This window comes from Lepus europaeus, chromosome 16 (assembly GCF_033115175.1).
Source record: "Lepus europaeus isolate LE1 chromosome 16, mLepTim1.pri, whole genome shotgun sequence".
In the NCBI taxonomy this organism is placed as follows: domain Eukaryota; kingdom Metazoa; phylum Chordata; class Mammalia; order Lagomorpha; family Leporidae; genus Lepus; species Lepus europaeus.
In genome coordinates this window covers 87,385,800-87,400,557 of record NC_084842.1, presented here as the reverse complement: position 1 = coordinate 87,400,557, position 14,758 = coordinate 87,385,800, and the positions used below count along the sequence as shown (strand labels likewise).

General features: G+C 53.6%; 1 protein-coding gene and 1 pseudogene across 2 annotated transcripts in view; both read right to left on the bottom strand.

Annotated features, from left to right (window-relative positions):
- STK32B (serine/threonine kinase 32B) overlaps positions 1–14,758 on the bottom strand; it is a 238,843-nt gene that overhangs the window by 45,573 nt on the left and 178,512 nt on the right. The window lies entirely within an intron of this gene.
- LOC133775349 (glycogenin-1-like) lies at positions 7,369–8,340 on the bottom strand (annotated as a pseudogene).

Below are 14,758 nucleotides of genomic sequence, written 5' to 3'. Positions count from 1 at the left end.
GAGTTCATCCCGCCTGGCTGCCTTCAGACTGGGACTTCAGCTCGTCTCCTGCCTTTGAAGTGGAGCCGAGGCGTCCACTCTTCCTGGGTCTTGCAGCTGCTGGCTCACGCTATAAATCTGGGGACGCACTGGCCAACAACATCTCGTAACGGCTTCAGCAAGTCTTGCTCTCCACGCGCATACCCGCTGACTGCTCCACTGGGGAGCCCTGGCTAACACGGACGGGCAAGCTGTGTCCCTGGGGTTTCCGCTTGTTTTCCGAGCGCCTCTGCCCATGGCTGAGTCACAGATTCAAAGCTTATCCTGGCCCCGCAGGCTGACCGCACGGCAGTTCCAATCTCATCCCCCAGCTCAATTTACAGTCAGTATTCTGGGGACACCGACCACAGATGAGTGAAATGGTTCACCAGCTGACTCACGTCTTCCGCCTCCAAGGGGCTCAACTCTGATGAACCCGATCTTGAACTTCATTGGGTCTACGGAAGGAAACTCAGCTTTCACGTGGCGCAGCGTGAAATCAATCCCTTGCAAAAACAGCGTGAACAGAGGCGGGAAGTACAGGTGTGTGGCAGAGAGCGCGAGCTGGGGAAGTAGCCCAAGACAATCGCCCTTCTGCTGGGCCTCTGAGCAGCAGGGTGGGTGCAGTTACGACTGGGATGATGAAGCTGAACTCTTGCTAAATGGTCCGTAGACCCAGAAAAGACAGGAGCAGAGCCGGCATCTCTTAAACAATCTGAGGTGCCTGGTCTAGCGCAGGATGGAAGATTACGTCACTGAGACTTTCCTGGCAAAGGAACATGGTAATCACGACGTCACACGTGTAGATGGGGAGTGAGACACCAGGAGCCCTGGGCGGCCTGGAGTTCCAGGCTCCTGCATAAGGGATGGCCAGCACCCTGGCGATGCTCTCGGCAAAGGCAACCAGGTCCACCCACAGGCCAGGGGACGGAGGTGGCAGGGACCAGGGGGTCAGACACTCAGCAGTGTGCCCCTGGCCCTCTGCTTCCACAGCGCCCGTTCCCTTGTTGGCAGCCCTGGTCCCCAGTCCTTCTTCCCCGTGTGCAGCTCTGCTTCAGGGGGGGATGGGTCGACTGCTGGCTGATTCAGTGTCACAGTCGGCCCCAGTGCCACCTGCCGTAGCCACGCTTCTGCCCGCAGGGGCGGGTGGTACTCATGCAGCCCACACACTTTCCCGTTTCCAGGGTCGGAGGACAGTGTCTTGCTCCCTGTGAGGACGTCTCAGGGTCACCCATGTCTACTCGGCACGGAGGTGCTCTCCCCCGCGACCTGGGACACCTCCTCTCCCTGTCTGCTGGTTCCCTGTTCCCCAGACCAGACTCTTGTCAGAGTCGCACGAGGTAGGGAGTCTGGGAAAATGTGTCTATTTTATCCCAAAGGCCTGCAGGGTGGCCCGCTCCACGCATCCCTCACCACTGGGGAAGTGAAACAGGAGCAGCAGAGACGTGGGGGACACAGGATGCGCCTCCTGTGGAAACTGCTCCAGCGTGCACGGGGAAGACTCCCGCTCTGGACAGAAGCCGGGGAACAGTGTTCCGGGCTCCCATCTCTTGGATGTAAACAAGGCTTTATTGGAACGCACTCGTGGCTGCCTTGTTTGTGACGGCCACTGTCACACCACAAGGACACAGCTGAGACCCTGTGCCTGCCCAGCCTGGCGGCTCACTGTCGGGTCCCGTCTGTCCACCTCGGGCGTGCGCACTGTCGGGTCCCGTCTGTCCACCTCGGGCGTGCGCACTGTCGGGTCCCGTCTGTCCACCTCGCTGAGCCCAGCCTCCCCGTGCCCTCGCGGCTGGGCTGCCCTGGTGTCGTGGGCACAGCCACCTCGTGAGGGTCCTACACAAGAATCGGGCTGCAGGCGGGCAAGACATTGGTCAGGCTCGTTCATCTGAGCTCTCTTTCCAGCAGGGCCTCCAGCTTGGGCCTCGTCTACCATGTCCAGCCACAAGAAGCCTGCTAAGTCAGCCTTGCGAGAATCCCACCTCGTCCCCTGATTTCAGATCACCCTCCATTTTGGAACAAATCCCTCTACCACCTTGTCATCGGCCTGCCTCCCTGACGAGCTGGTTCGGCAAGAACCCCCTGCACTTGGTGGCTGCTCTTAGTCACTTGCTACCTGCTGACCGCCGCACCCTGCTCATTGGCTAAACGTCTCCCACTTGCCCAATCCTCTCTTCCCCTCCAGTCACAGGCCTGGCTGACTCTTCCTTCCAGCTTTAACAAGCGGCAGAACAATTTGTTTAACAAGAGGCAAAACATCTCTCGCCTGAGGCCCCATGATCTGTGGGTGGAGGCACCAGGGCGCTAGCCTCTGCGGGCAGGGACCCAGGCTCGAAGCTCCCCCTGCTGGAAGCTAGAGTGCCTGGATCCCGCTCGACAGAACAGAGAGTTCCTTATCCGGAGGTCTAAACAAACTCGGCCTCACATCCTCACCGCGTTCGTTCGCATGCTGTTCCTGTAGAAACACCACTGTCTCATAATCTCTGATTGTTGTCATTTAGGCTGACAAGGGGCACGTCTGCTGCTCTTTCACGAGGACATCTACGTGAAGACAGCCCCTGTGACCAGTCGATCGGCAGCACAGGACTACCATGGGGTTACGCAAAGTCCTTTCCGTTGCTCCTTGGACCCAATGCATCAGAGAAGCAGAAAACCCTAAAAGGGAGGAATTGGGGGTGACCCTGCCCCCCACGTGCACGTTCTGAGGTGAGGGAGAGCTGGAGAGAGGTGACCGCGGGTGAGTCCCCTCCCCATCTCAGCAGTCTCAGGCCGCACTGGGGGGCGACGGGGGAAGGGCAGGCTGAGTCTTACAGGGCCCAGGCTGCACTTGTAATTCCCAAAGCTGCCTGCGCTGGGATGTACTCTACCCAGGACAGGCTCTGCTACTCAGTGGGGAGAGCACTTTGCCTGGGTACCAACAGGGAAGGATTAGAGAACAATCAAAACGGTTTGGTGTGAACGGCCCGGCCCCAGCCATCACAAGACACGGTGGGTGCTCACATTTCTCCCCGGAGAGTTGACGGTGCTCAGCCAAGTGTAGCAGCCTGTGGGTGGCCCAGTGTGCAGCTCTCCACAAACCAGGGGAGTCCCCGCGCCCTCCAGCCCCTTGCTGTGCCCCTGTGTCGTCCTCTCTCCAGCACCCCCGCAAGTGGCCCCAGGCTCCATGGAGACGAGGCAGTGACTAACTCCGCAAGGCCCTCGGCCGCCGTGCTGGGCAGCTCCAAGTTCTTCTACGCGGGATACAGACTCCAAGCAGCCTCTCTGTACGGCCCCCCTGTGGGACCACACAATTGAAGCCTCCTCCCTCTTCCAGTGGGCAGATCAAAAGGCGTAAAGAGCCATCCCAAAGCTTCCCTGCGGCCCTTCTGAATCACGGGGTGGACAGCCTTCTGCTGGACGCTGCCACAGGCATTTCCGTTGTCTGATAAAAGCTCATGTGCAATACTTCTATTTTAGCTTAGCCCCAGGGGGAAAAGTGAGTTCTCTCCAGGAGATAAGGATGTTTTTCTTCTTCTCCTCTGATATTAAAATTTAAGTGTGGAGAGAAGGGGACATGCAGGCTAGCAGAGGGGAGATGTCCGTTTAAACTCCATCCACCACCTAGCACCCTTAAAATCTTCCACACGTTATTTAACCTCCCTGGGTTCCAATGCTCCCAGCTGTAGGATGGGAGGGGAGTGGCTGGCAGTGTCCACCAGGCTGGCTGGCTGTCAGGATCACAGGAGATAGTGCATTACTTGCACCTAATGAGCATGCTCTGCAATGCCTAAGGCAGCCCAAAGTGGCAGCTACAGTCAGGCCACTACTGACATCAACTACTCAGCTTTGCTTTTCCAATTAGAAGGCAAGACATTCAACATCAGCTTCAACCACCACCACAAGGTCAGGCCTTGGATCCAAGCACACGTGAAAGGCCAAGTACTTCTACTCACTGCAAAATGCTACGAGGAGACAGCAAGGGGGCAGGTGCACCCCGGGCCAGGTGCCTGGGTCGCTCACGCCTCTTGGCCCTTCGTGGGCTGCTACATGCACGTTTCTCACGCGTGCTGCTCTGCTCCCCCTGGGCACCTCGCATCTTCTCAAAGGTCATCTCATCTTGTCTGCACCTTCAGCCAAGTGCGATACATACTCATCCCATTTCAAAGATGAAGACATTGAGGGTCCTAGAGATGAATAAGACTGTTCCTGTGACGCAGAAGCCAAGCAGCAGCAAAGCCAGGCTGTAAGCCCAGCCCACTCTGTTTCAATTCATCCTCCTTGTAGAATCCTCTGGGGAGGTCGAGGGAAGCAACAAACGGGCCAAGCTGTGACATCACTCAGGCGCTCTCTCTTTTAGCCCACATCCTTGGAGGTGCTGACCACACTCTCTTTTTAGGAAGGAGAACTGGATTAGGGCTCAGAGAACACAGAACATTCAGGGATTCAGCTGGACCCCTCTTCGTCGACTTCCACCTCTCTCTTCTCATCTACAACAGCCCAGGCACTCTTGGTGCAGGGTGTACATAGATCTTCCAGAAATAAACATGGGTAGGAGGGCATATCCAGAACCTGCACACCTGTCCGCTGCCCGGAAACTCGGCCTCACGTCTGTGGGCAGCAATGATCGTGCAGTGCTGAGTCACAAGTCCCAGGCAAGCGCTGTCTAGGCTACCCTGCACAAGTGCATGCCCCCAGCAGACCAGTCTGGTCCCTGGGGACCGTCCTTTCTCACGCACATCCATGTTTGAGCTGACTTCGCTTCCCCTCGCGACCCACTCCTCAGTCCCTTTTGAAAAGTGAGTAATCTCGACATGCAGGACAAGCTTCCCAATGCTGCACAGGAAGCAGTGCACCTGCCGCCACCCTCGGTAGCGGTCCTACGTCTTTCCTCGCAGTTGGCAAGGCTGACGGTTCCCAAGCATGGATGTGTCTTCCCCAGCTCAGCATCCAGTTGCATTGCTATGCAAGTGTATTTCTTTCTTTCTTTCTTTCTTTCTTTTTTTTTTTTTTTTGACAGGCAGAGTTAGACAGTGAGAGAGAGACAGAGAGAAAGGTCTTCCTTCCGTTGGTTCACTCCTCAAGTGGCCGTTACGGCCAGTGCTGTGCCGATCTGAAGCCAGGAACCAGGTGCTTCCTCCTGGTCTCCCATGTGGGTGCAGTGGCCCAAGCACCTGGGCCATCCTCCACTTCCCTCCTGGGCCACAGCAGAGAGCTGGCCTGGAAGAGGAGCAACCGGGACAGAATCGGCACCCTGACAGGGACTAGAACCTGGGGTGCTGGTGCCGCAGGTGGAGGATTAGCCAAGTGAGCTGCAGCACTGGCCAAGAGTATTTCTTATGTGGCTTTTAAAGAATGTTGGTGGGCCGGCGCCGTGGCTCAATAGGCTAATCCTCTGCCTAGCGGCGCCGGCACACCGGGTTCTAGTCCCGGTCGGGGCGCCAGATTCTGTCCCAGTTGCCCCTCTTCCAGTCCAGCTCTCTGCCATGGCCCGGGAAGGCAGTGGAGGATGGCCCAAGTGCTTGGGCCCTGCACCCGCATGGGAGACCAGGAGAAGCACCTGGCTCCTGCCTTCAGATCAGTGCGGTGCGCTGGCCACAGCGTGCCGGCCGCGGTGGCCATTGGAGGGTGAACCAACGGCAAAAGGAAGACCTTTCTCTCTGTCTCTCTCTCACTGTCCACTCTGCCTGTAAAAAAAAAAAAAGAAAGAAAGAAAGAAAAAGAATGTTGGTGAATAGGACGAATGGTGACAATTTAAGGAGTTTTAAGACGAGAACGAACACAGGTGAGGGTTTCATACAGCAAAGTTTCAGAAGTTCGTACTGCTCAATTCTGGAAGTGTCTAGGGCCTACTATGTTGAAGGTGCTATGCTGAACACTGAAGACAGCAGGACGCAGGGAGCTGTTCCGATGAGCCAGGGTCTGGTGGAGGAGGCAGACGTGTGTTCCTACCACAGAAGCTGCAAAAGCTTGGAGGAAACACAGAAGGGAGTCGCTCCATTGTTTAGAATTTGGCCACGCCTCCTTCTCTGATGGAAGTGGGACCTCTAACGCAGAGGATGTGCCAGAACCCTGAACACACGAAGGCACACAGGTGTAGGCACGCTGGTGGTGGACGGGACTGCACTGTGCTCTTGCTTGCCATGGTTTCCTGCCTCCTTCTTCTGGTTCCTTTGGGGAATCCTTTCCCACTGGACACGGTCCTAGAGAGGGGCTGTCCAGGGGGCCCAGCCCACCTCAGGGGTGGACATAGGGTTCAAGGTGCCTGAACTAGAGTATTTCATCTCTCTAGCTACAGGAATCCATTCAGAGATAGTCATGTGATGCAGGCAGACCCAATCAGAAGCTTCTGGGCCAGTCATGTGATACAGGCAGACCCAATCAAAGGTTTCTTTGGGATGGTCTTGTGACTCAGAAGGACCAATCAGAGGCTTGTCTGGGTTCATATATGAATCTGGGACTTGAAGTCTCCCTTCCATTGTGGTGGTCCAGCTGGGCATAGGGAAGTTTGAGGTTGCTGGTAGCCGGTTGTTGGTCTGCTAGAAGAGGATCTGTTCGTCAAATGAAGTGGGCAGAGACCTCCTAGGCAAATTCAATCTCTCTTCCTCCCATCCTCCCTCCACAAGGCTCAACAATATCAAACATGCTGAACTCAAAAGTTTTTGGATAAAATTTTCCTTTTTTTTTCTTGGCAGCGAGTCTTTATTTTCATACAGGGCGCCCTTGCAGGTAACCCTCAGAGAACACACTATTTTCAAATATACAGAACTGAACCAAAGCGCTTCAGCAGGCTGCCACCTCCCTGTACACAGAACCCTGGTGAACATCGTCAGGCACGGGCTAGGCAGCGGAACGGGTTCATGCCAGCTGCTGATGCCACTGTGGCTATGACTCACTCGGCAGTATTACCGTAGTCTGTCTTTACTCCGGCAGCCTCTGGACAATTCTACGGGGCAGGTCTAGTGAAAGGTGCAAGCAAGCAAGCAAGCAGGGGACCGGGTGCCATGTGCTGTCTGGCAGGGAGACTGACTGGGAACCTGGCTCTGTACTCTTCCCCCCAGCGTTGATACAGCCAACTTAGTAGCTTGATACATATCCATATATATTTATATCTATGTATTGCCTTTACCATGTATCACTGGCAATCTGCATAAGTGAACGTTCGTGACACAGCCAAGTCTAGTGTCAAAAAGCAGGACACTGCCCATACAACAGAACTGTGGCCTCACAACTTTGCCCAGTTCTCGCTCCACAGAAACCCTTCATCTGATGAGTTTCAGTGGAAACCTCTAGCAGCTCCAACAGACTTTTCTCAACCCAGCTCTGGATGCCAAGTATCAGAAACAAGTGCCTGTGCAGTGGGTGTGGCCAGTGCTACTGGAGGTAAGTGTCACGCCTCTTCTTGATGTTGTCAAAGGAATCTGCTCCCACGTCATCAGCCTGGCCCTGTTCCCACCGCTCTTTCCGTTCTGAGGATACACACGGTCGTGTGGTGGCCAGGGTCTCCCCAAGGACAAGTGTGGTACGGCTCCTGAGACATCTTCCACACGTTGGTATGAGTGGGTGCCTTTGACAACGCCAAATTGTTGAAGCAGACGTGCAACACTGGTGGTGAAGATGTCCCACCACACGTTGAGAAACTGTGGGTGAGTCATGGTGGGACCATGGGCCTCACTTCTGACACTTTTTGTTTTGGTATCATAGTACAATTCGATGGTTTGGTTTGCCCCAGGAAATGCACAACTTTGGCACTTGGACCGAACGCTTTGCATGCTGGGAGGTAGGAGTATACAGAAATGCTGCCTAGGTTATAAACAAATGGCAGGTGTCTCTGATATCTGTTGTTGCTCAGCTGGTAAAAAACGTGTCCTGGTCCCCACCACCAAAACTGCCTCACTCGGAAGCAACGTGCAACAGCTGATTATAGGTTTCCACCGAAGGCTGATAAACATAGACCCCGGAGCTGAAGCGGTCAGGCCAGCCTGGGTCTGGTGCAGCCGACAGTTCTCTCTCAAAAAGAGCATCAACATTTGCCAGAACCAGAGTATCTGCACCCATGAACGCGCACTTTGAATACTGAGTAAGGGACCAGCAGTGCAGTGCGACACCCCACTCAGGCCTCTGCATTAAGGTGAGATGCGCAGTCACCCCTGTCCAAGATGTCCACGGTGGTGACTTCATCAGAGACCCTCTCTAAAGCCTTTCTCATGGTGTCTGAGACCCGGGGGTGGGGAGCACGGCCAGGCTTTGGGAGGTCCTGTGCTGTGTCAGAGATGAGCCCAGGACCAGGGCACCCTTGGCGTAGGCATCGTTTGTGGTCAGTGTCACAAAGGCCTGATCTGTCATGGTGCTGCTGGGGTGCAGGTGGCCGCTGCAGCCGCAGGTTAGTGGCTCGGAGAAGCCGGGTGTGGGGAGGGGAGCGCGGTCCGGGAGGAGGCACGGCGGGAGCCCCTTTTTCTTAAATTGGTTTGATAAGCGTTTCCATCACTCCAAACTCATCCAAACAATTATGCCAAGTTGATGTACCACAGTAGATGAAAGGGATCAGTGGGCACAGTGAGAATTAAGGGGCCAAATCAGGAAATCAAACCGAGCTTTGAGTGACAGGGCCAAGACAGAGTTTGTCCTGCAGGCAATGGGGAGTCAGCGAATGCTTTTCTAGAGCTTTGATTCAGACAGCTATCTGACCAGCTATGGATCAGCCTCTCTTTCACTTATTAGTCCAGGGGAATCGAGCCAGGCTGCGCTCCTTAGTGTGGGTGGGGCGAGAAGGAAGCATGCTTTGAAACTGCTAATTTCATGCGAATATGCCAGGAGGCAGTCTTCCTCCTTAGTGACTAAGATTATTGAATTAGCAATGAAAATCAATTCTTCTATGTTAAGCAGCAGGGTAAACACTTCAAAGGGGCATCTCTTTATGCAGGTAACAGGACGCATGGTGCAATTAGCAAGCACATCCGTAATCGGGGAAACAAAGGAACAGTCACAACAGAGAGGCTCATACATGCGTCTCCTCCCCGGTTCTTTGGTTGGAGCAGCTCTGCTCTGGCTGACTTCATTCTTCACAGCCTTGTTCTGGAAGTCATTCCATCTCCACCTGAAATCCCCAGCCTTTGTGAATCCTTATCGTTTCTAAAAGAACCATCACCAGGCTTGGCGACTGAGCAGGAGCACAGACTCAGAGTTAAGGCTGGAGTTTGCCTTTATTGTGCAAAATGTGCCTAGAAACCCCAGGAGATTCATCACCGAGGCCCTGGATTCTTGGTCATGCCCCAGTGGCAGCACCTGGCTAACGCTGTGGCCTTGACAAGTTGTATTCTCTGGTCTATGGGACATAAGCGGAATCATGAAAGACAGCCCAAACTAAGACCAGCTGCATGAATTAAATGGCACGGTGCAAGACTCTCAAGCTGTCAACACATTTACATGAAAGATGTACTGGCAGAAAAGACTGCTCTTTTTTTTTAAAAGGCATTCCATCTCGTTTTACATACATTCCTGACAATCAGGCCCAGTGTTAGGGACTCAGGATCTACTGAGATGAGAAAAGGGTTCCAAGCTTTAGGGACAGAAACCTAGCAGGAGACATGCAGTAACAGCAGACCGTGGGGCTGTGGTCACTGTGGTCACTGTGGTCACTGTGGTCTGTATGAGCTGCTTTGGAAGCAGAGGGGTAGCTCTGAGACTCCACCCCACAGTGTGCTTCCCCCTGAAGCCATGGCAGCTGTCACAGAGGGCCAACACTTAGTGTGATGGCTGGAGCTATGGGAGCCCAAAGGATAACCAGGGACACAAGGAGGCTGTGCTGACCACATGCCTGTGAGTGATCAGACCTAGTTCTTGTTCTTTTCTCTACCACTGAAAACAGCATTATATAGCACTTTTCTCTTCTGGCCTGCAGGTGGGTTTGCCCTGTGGGGGGCACAGGTGGAAGACTAGAGCACGGGATGGGAGAGAGGCCAGGGTCTGCTCCTTCGTTTGCTGGTGGTGCCCTTGGCAGAGCTGCATCTTCCCTACCGTGTTGTTCCAGCTGCACCTGCCTCTGGTACAGCCCAGCTCTCACTGGACCATCTAAGGGTCCAGCCCCACTACAGGGGCCTGACTCCATGGCTCCAGGACCTGCCCTCCCCATGTTCCCCTGTGGCCCTCCTGGCCTGGGGCTTGCAGCACACTCCTACAGCTTCTAATCTCTGGGCTGCCTCATCACCCGGTCTGTCCTCAACATACACCTGAAGAAAACACACACATCACTAATTCCTTCTGCTAAGGTCCTTCTGTTTGACTCAGTGTGGTTTCCAGTTTCTGCCTGCAGCCTGACTCACACAAAGGCCCATGAACTGTCCTGGGTGAGATACGATGATGGGTGGTGGCAGAGGGGCAAAACTCGAAGATTTTGAAATTTGACGAATGAAAGGGAGGAAGACTTGGGAGTGTGAAAGAGTTAAAATGCATTCGTTCACTGATTCATCGTTGCCTTCCTAACTGTAACTCCAATCTAGTCAAGGGACGCGCGTCATGTCTACTTTCAGCACCAAGGAGAGCTCCCCCACCCTCAACAGTTCTTCCTGCTACAGCTCTCTCTTGATGTCAGAACCCTTCAGACATCAATGACAGCTCGTTTACTACTGAAGAGGGAAACGTTTAGAATTTGCAAGTTCCTCTCACAGTGATGGAAAGGAAGCGATCTCAATTAGTGTGAGTGATGCTGATTTGACTTTTCATTTTACACAGGTCTCACGACATTAAGGTTTGCAGCCACTTCCACACTGGCTTCCCTGACCTACACCTCTCCCCTTTAAAATATCTGCTTGGTGTACCCTCCCAGGGGCACTTGTTATCTCCCCATTAGCCAAAACAAACACATCTGAGTTCTTTAGTCCAGAAGTTGAAGCTCCTCTAGTCAAGATGGTTCTTCAAAAAAGAAATAATAGAATTAACTAAGGGCCGGTACTGTGGTGTAGTGGTTAAAGCCTCTGCCTGCAGTGCCCGCATCCCCTATGGGCATTGGCTCGAGTCCTGGGTGCTCCTCTTCCAATCCAGCTCTCTGGAGACCAGGAGGAAGCACCTGGCTCCTGGCTTTGGATCGGCGCAGCTCCAGCAGTTGCAGCCAGCTGGGGAGTGAACCAGCGGATGGAAGACCTCTCTCTCTCTCTCTCTCTCTCTCTCTCTCTCTGCCTCTCCTTCTCTCTCTGTGTAACTCAAATAAATAAATATTAAAAAAAAAGAATCACTGTATGATCCAGCAATTCCACTTCTGAGGATGTTCCCAATATAATTCAAAGTCCCCAAACTGTACATACCAGCATTATTCTCTACAGCTAAAAGGTATAAACAACCCAAGTATCTACCAAAATATGAATGTATAAGCGACATGTGGAAAGTACCCATAATGAAGTATTATTCCATCTTGAAAAGGAAGAAAATCCTGACACATGCTACACCTGAATTTGTCAAGTGAAGTAAGTCTAGCACGGAGACGTCTACCTGGCTCCCCTTGTTTGCAGTCCCTGGCATGCTCAAATCCACAGAGGCAGAAGGAAGAATGGTGGCTGCCACCACTGGGGGGACGGGGAATGGAATACAGGGTCATGCAGGATGAGGAGAGTTCCAAAGCCTGGTTGCACAACGTTGTGAATGACTTCCCACTAGCCAACCACCGTGCACTTAAAAATAGCTAAGCTGGTAAACTCAGTGTTCAGTGTATTTTACCAAAGAAACAGCTAGCTCGTTTTCCAGTTACATGCTTTATCCAACTATGAAGCCATCTAATCGACACCTCCCAAACCTGTCCGAGTCTCCTGCATCAGTACCTCCCCCAACCCCAACTCACAGCATCTCCAGTGATCAGAAACCAAGCAGGGTCTCAAAGCACGGCACACACACCCCTACTCCACAGAGGGTTGTTTGCTGGCACCCGCACACCCCCACCCAAGCTACTCCACAGCGACTCTCCCTGCCTTAGGGCTTTCTCTCTCAAAGCACATGACATTCTCTTCCTTTGTATTTTAGTCTGTGAGCCTTTTTCACCCTGTGGAGCACTCTGAAGGCTGTTGACATGGTTTTGCACCAGTTCTGGCGCCCTGGAATGTAGCACTGGAAATGGCAGTTCATAGTAAAACTGTAAATGCACAACAAGTATTCCTTGAGTCTTCATATTTTCAGTTAACAGAACTGCGGTTGGCTTGGTCAAAAGAGACGGTGGGACAGGTTATCTGAGCTGCTGCTGGAATGCTCCTCCAATCTGCACCAGGATCCTTGCCTCCTTTCAGTCTATAGGGAGGGGAGGCTGCTCCCCTGCCTACAGTCCAACTTCCTTACAGCAGGCAGAATCGTCCTGTGTGAAATAGCAGCGTGCCTCGCTGTTGAAAGCATAGATCACATCCTGTCATGCCTCCACTGAAACCCCAGCAGCATCTCTCCCCTCTGTCGGGACAAGTCAAGCTGATGAGTCTGTTACCCTCTGCTCATGATCTGCCCCTGGCCTGGGCTCCTACCGCTCTGCCATTGTCCACGCTACTCCAGTCACAGTGGCATCCTCACTCTCACCTTGCAACCTAGACTCCTCTGCCTAGAAACGGTGACTTTAGATCCCCACATCTCGCCCTCATGTTCTGCAGCTCTTGGCTCTCACGTTCTTGTGTCAGATGGTCCATCTCTGACTTCCATGCGAAAGAACAGGCCTCGCGTCTCACAGCACCGACCACGGTGTCACTCATGCACGTTGTTTGCTGGCTGGCTGCCTCCCTCCACCAGAATGATGAGGGCAGACACTGGATCAGTGTTCACTGTCGCACTCTCATCCTGGTACGACATGGGAACCCAGTAAGTCACCGCTGGATGGAGGAGAGGATGGACGGGTGAACGGGTGTATGGGTCAGCAAATGGATGGTGCATGGATGAAAGGAGAGATGATGGGAGGAAGGATGAGTGTGTGGATGAATGAATACCACAGCTTCTCCAAGACTTCAAGGCACAAGGGAGAAGTGCCAAGTGTCATAATAGGATCACCAACCTGCAAATATGGAAATTTATACCACTTTCCCCTTTTCTTTCCCCACTTGGATTCCCATTTGCCTTTTTTTTTTGACAGGCAGAGTGGACAGTGAGAGAGAGAGACAGAGAGAAAGGTTTTCCTTTTCCATTGGTTCATCCCCCAATGGCCGCTGCGGCCAGCACACTGTGGCCGGCACACCGTGCTGATCCAATGGCAGGAGCCAGGTGCTTCTCCTGGTCTCCCATGGGGTGCAGGGCCCAAGCACTTGGGCCATCCTCCACTGCACTCCCAGGCCACAGCAGAGAGCTGGACTGGAAGAGGGGCAACCGGGACAGAATCTGGCGCCCCCACCAGGACTAGAACCCAGTGTGCCAGTGCCGCAGGCAGAGGATTAGCCTATTGAGCCGTGGTGCCTGCCCCCATTTGCCTTTAAGAAACTACTTCAGCAATATTTGTGGCAGCTGTTACAAGATGAAGCCCACATTTCATAACCTCGCTCTGAAGTTCCTGCACAGGAAGGCTTGAAGCAAGCCCACGTACAGCACCTGCGGGTGGCTGACTGCCAACCCTTCCTTGTCAGCCCCTCAGCCTGCAAAGCTGTTCTTCATCATTCGCACCTGTCAAAACGTTCGTCAGGCTTCCAATCCCAGCTCCTCCACGAGCCCAGGCAACGCATAACGCACACGGGCCAGCTCAGTTCTCGGAACCCTCTGAGGACTCAGGCCCAACACATCCCTTCTAGCACCGTATCTTCCTCCCTTTCTAAACAGGGTGGGGTAGAGGCACCGAGTCACAATACGATGTATACTATGTATCTTGAGTGTGTGTGTGTGTTGTGTGTGTGTGGTGTGTCCTGGCACCTGCCGTAAGAGCCCAAATACGGCAATTAGTCCTGTTAATAACCAGCGGATCCTTCCACGATGGACACTTCCTAAGGTCGAGGGTTTTCGGTCTTCTCGTCTCTCTCTGATACAAAGCTGTGATGTCTCCTGTATCGGGGACTGGATGACGGGATGAGTGAAGGACCCTACTTGGGAAGGGTTGGGGCAGCCCGGGAATAAAGCTCAGAGCCTTTGGTGCTCTCACTGCGAGCCAGCATTTCCAAACCTGCGGACCCGACTTCCCGACACCGATCCGGCGTCTTGCTTCCGAACAGCTTCTGTACGGCAGCCTCCAACTGACTGGATGCCCTCGGAGCCGTGTTTCCGGCTGTCATACTCTGCTTCGGATTTCACTCCAGTTTCTCCGATGCTACGCTGAGACTCAGGACTCCATTTTCAAAATTCATTGTGTAATGTAAACACTCTCTACCCAACCGCCGTGCACTCTGTGCACAGGAGACGGAGCAGGCCCTTCAAGGAATAAATTGGATTCTCCTGTATCTCACGCTGCCATCAGCACAAAACCATAAATCCTCAACACGCTCCCCTGAAACAGAGAGCAAAGCAAAGCTCTGTGCCCAGGAGTCATGAGCTGCCTCGCGAGACTGCGTTGGGGTTTCCATTCCAAGCGACAGTGTGCACGCCTTCAGGTTCCTCTCCACGTGGATGTTTATCTCTGCAGATACGGCGCCGGGACCACAGGGTCGTGGAGGAGGACAGCTGGGGTGGCTTCCCTCCACCTCGTGGGAACTGTAGCTTAGTTTTTGTACAGCGAAGATGGAAGGGGGCTGGGGACACATTAACAGTGGTGGGAAGGGTGGGGACAGAGAGGGAGTTTGGATTAAATAGAGGAAGCTGGGTGTAGGCCATCGACTTTGATAAATGAATC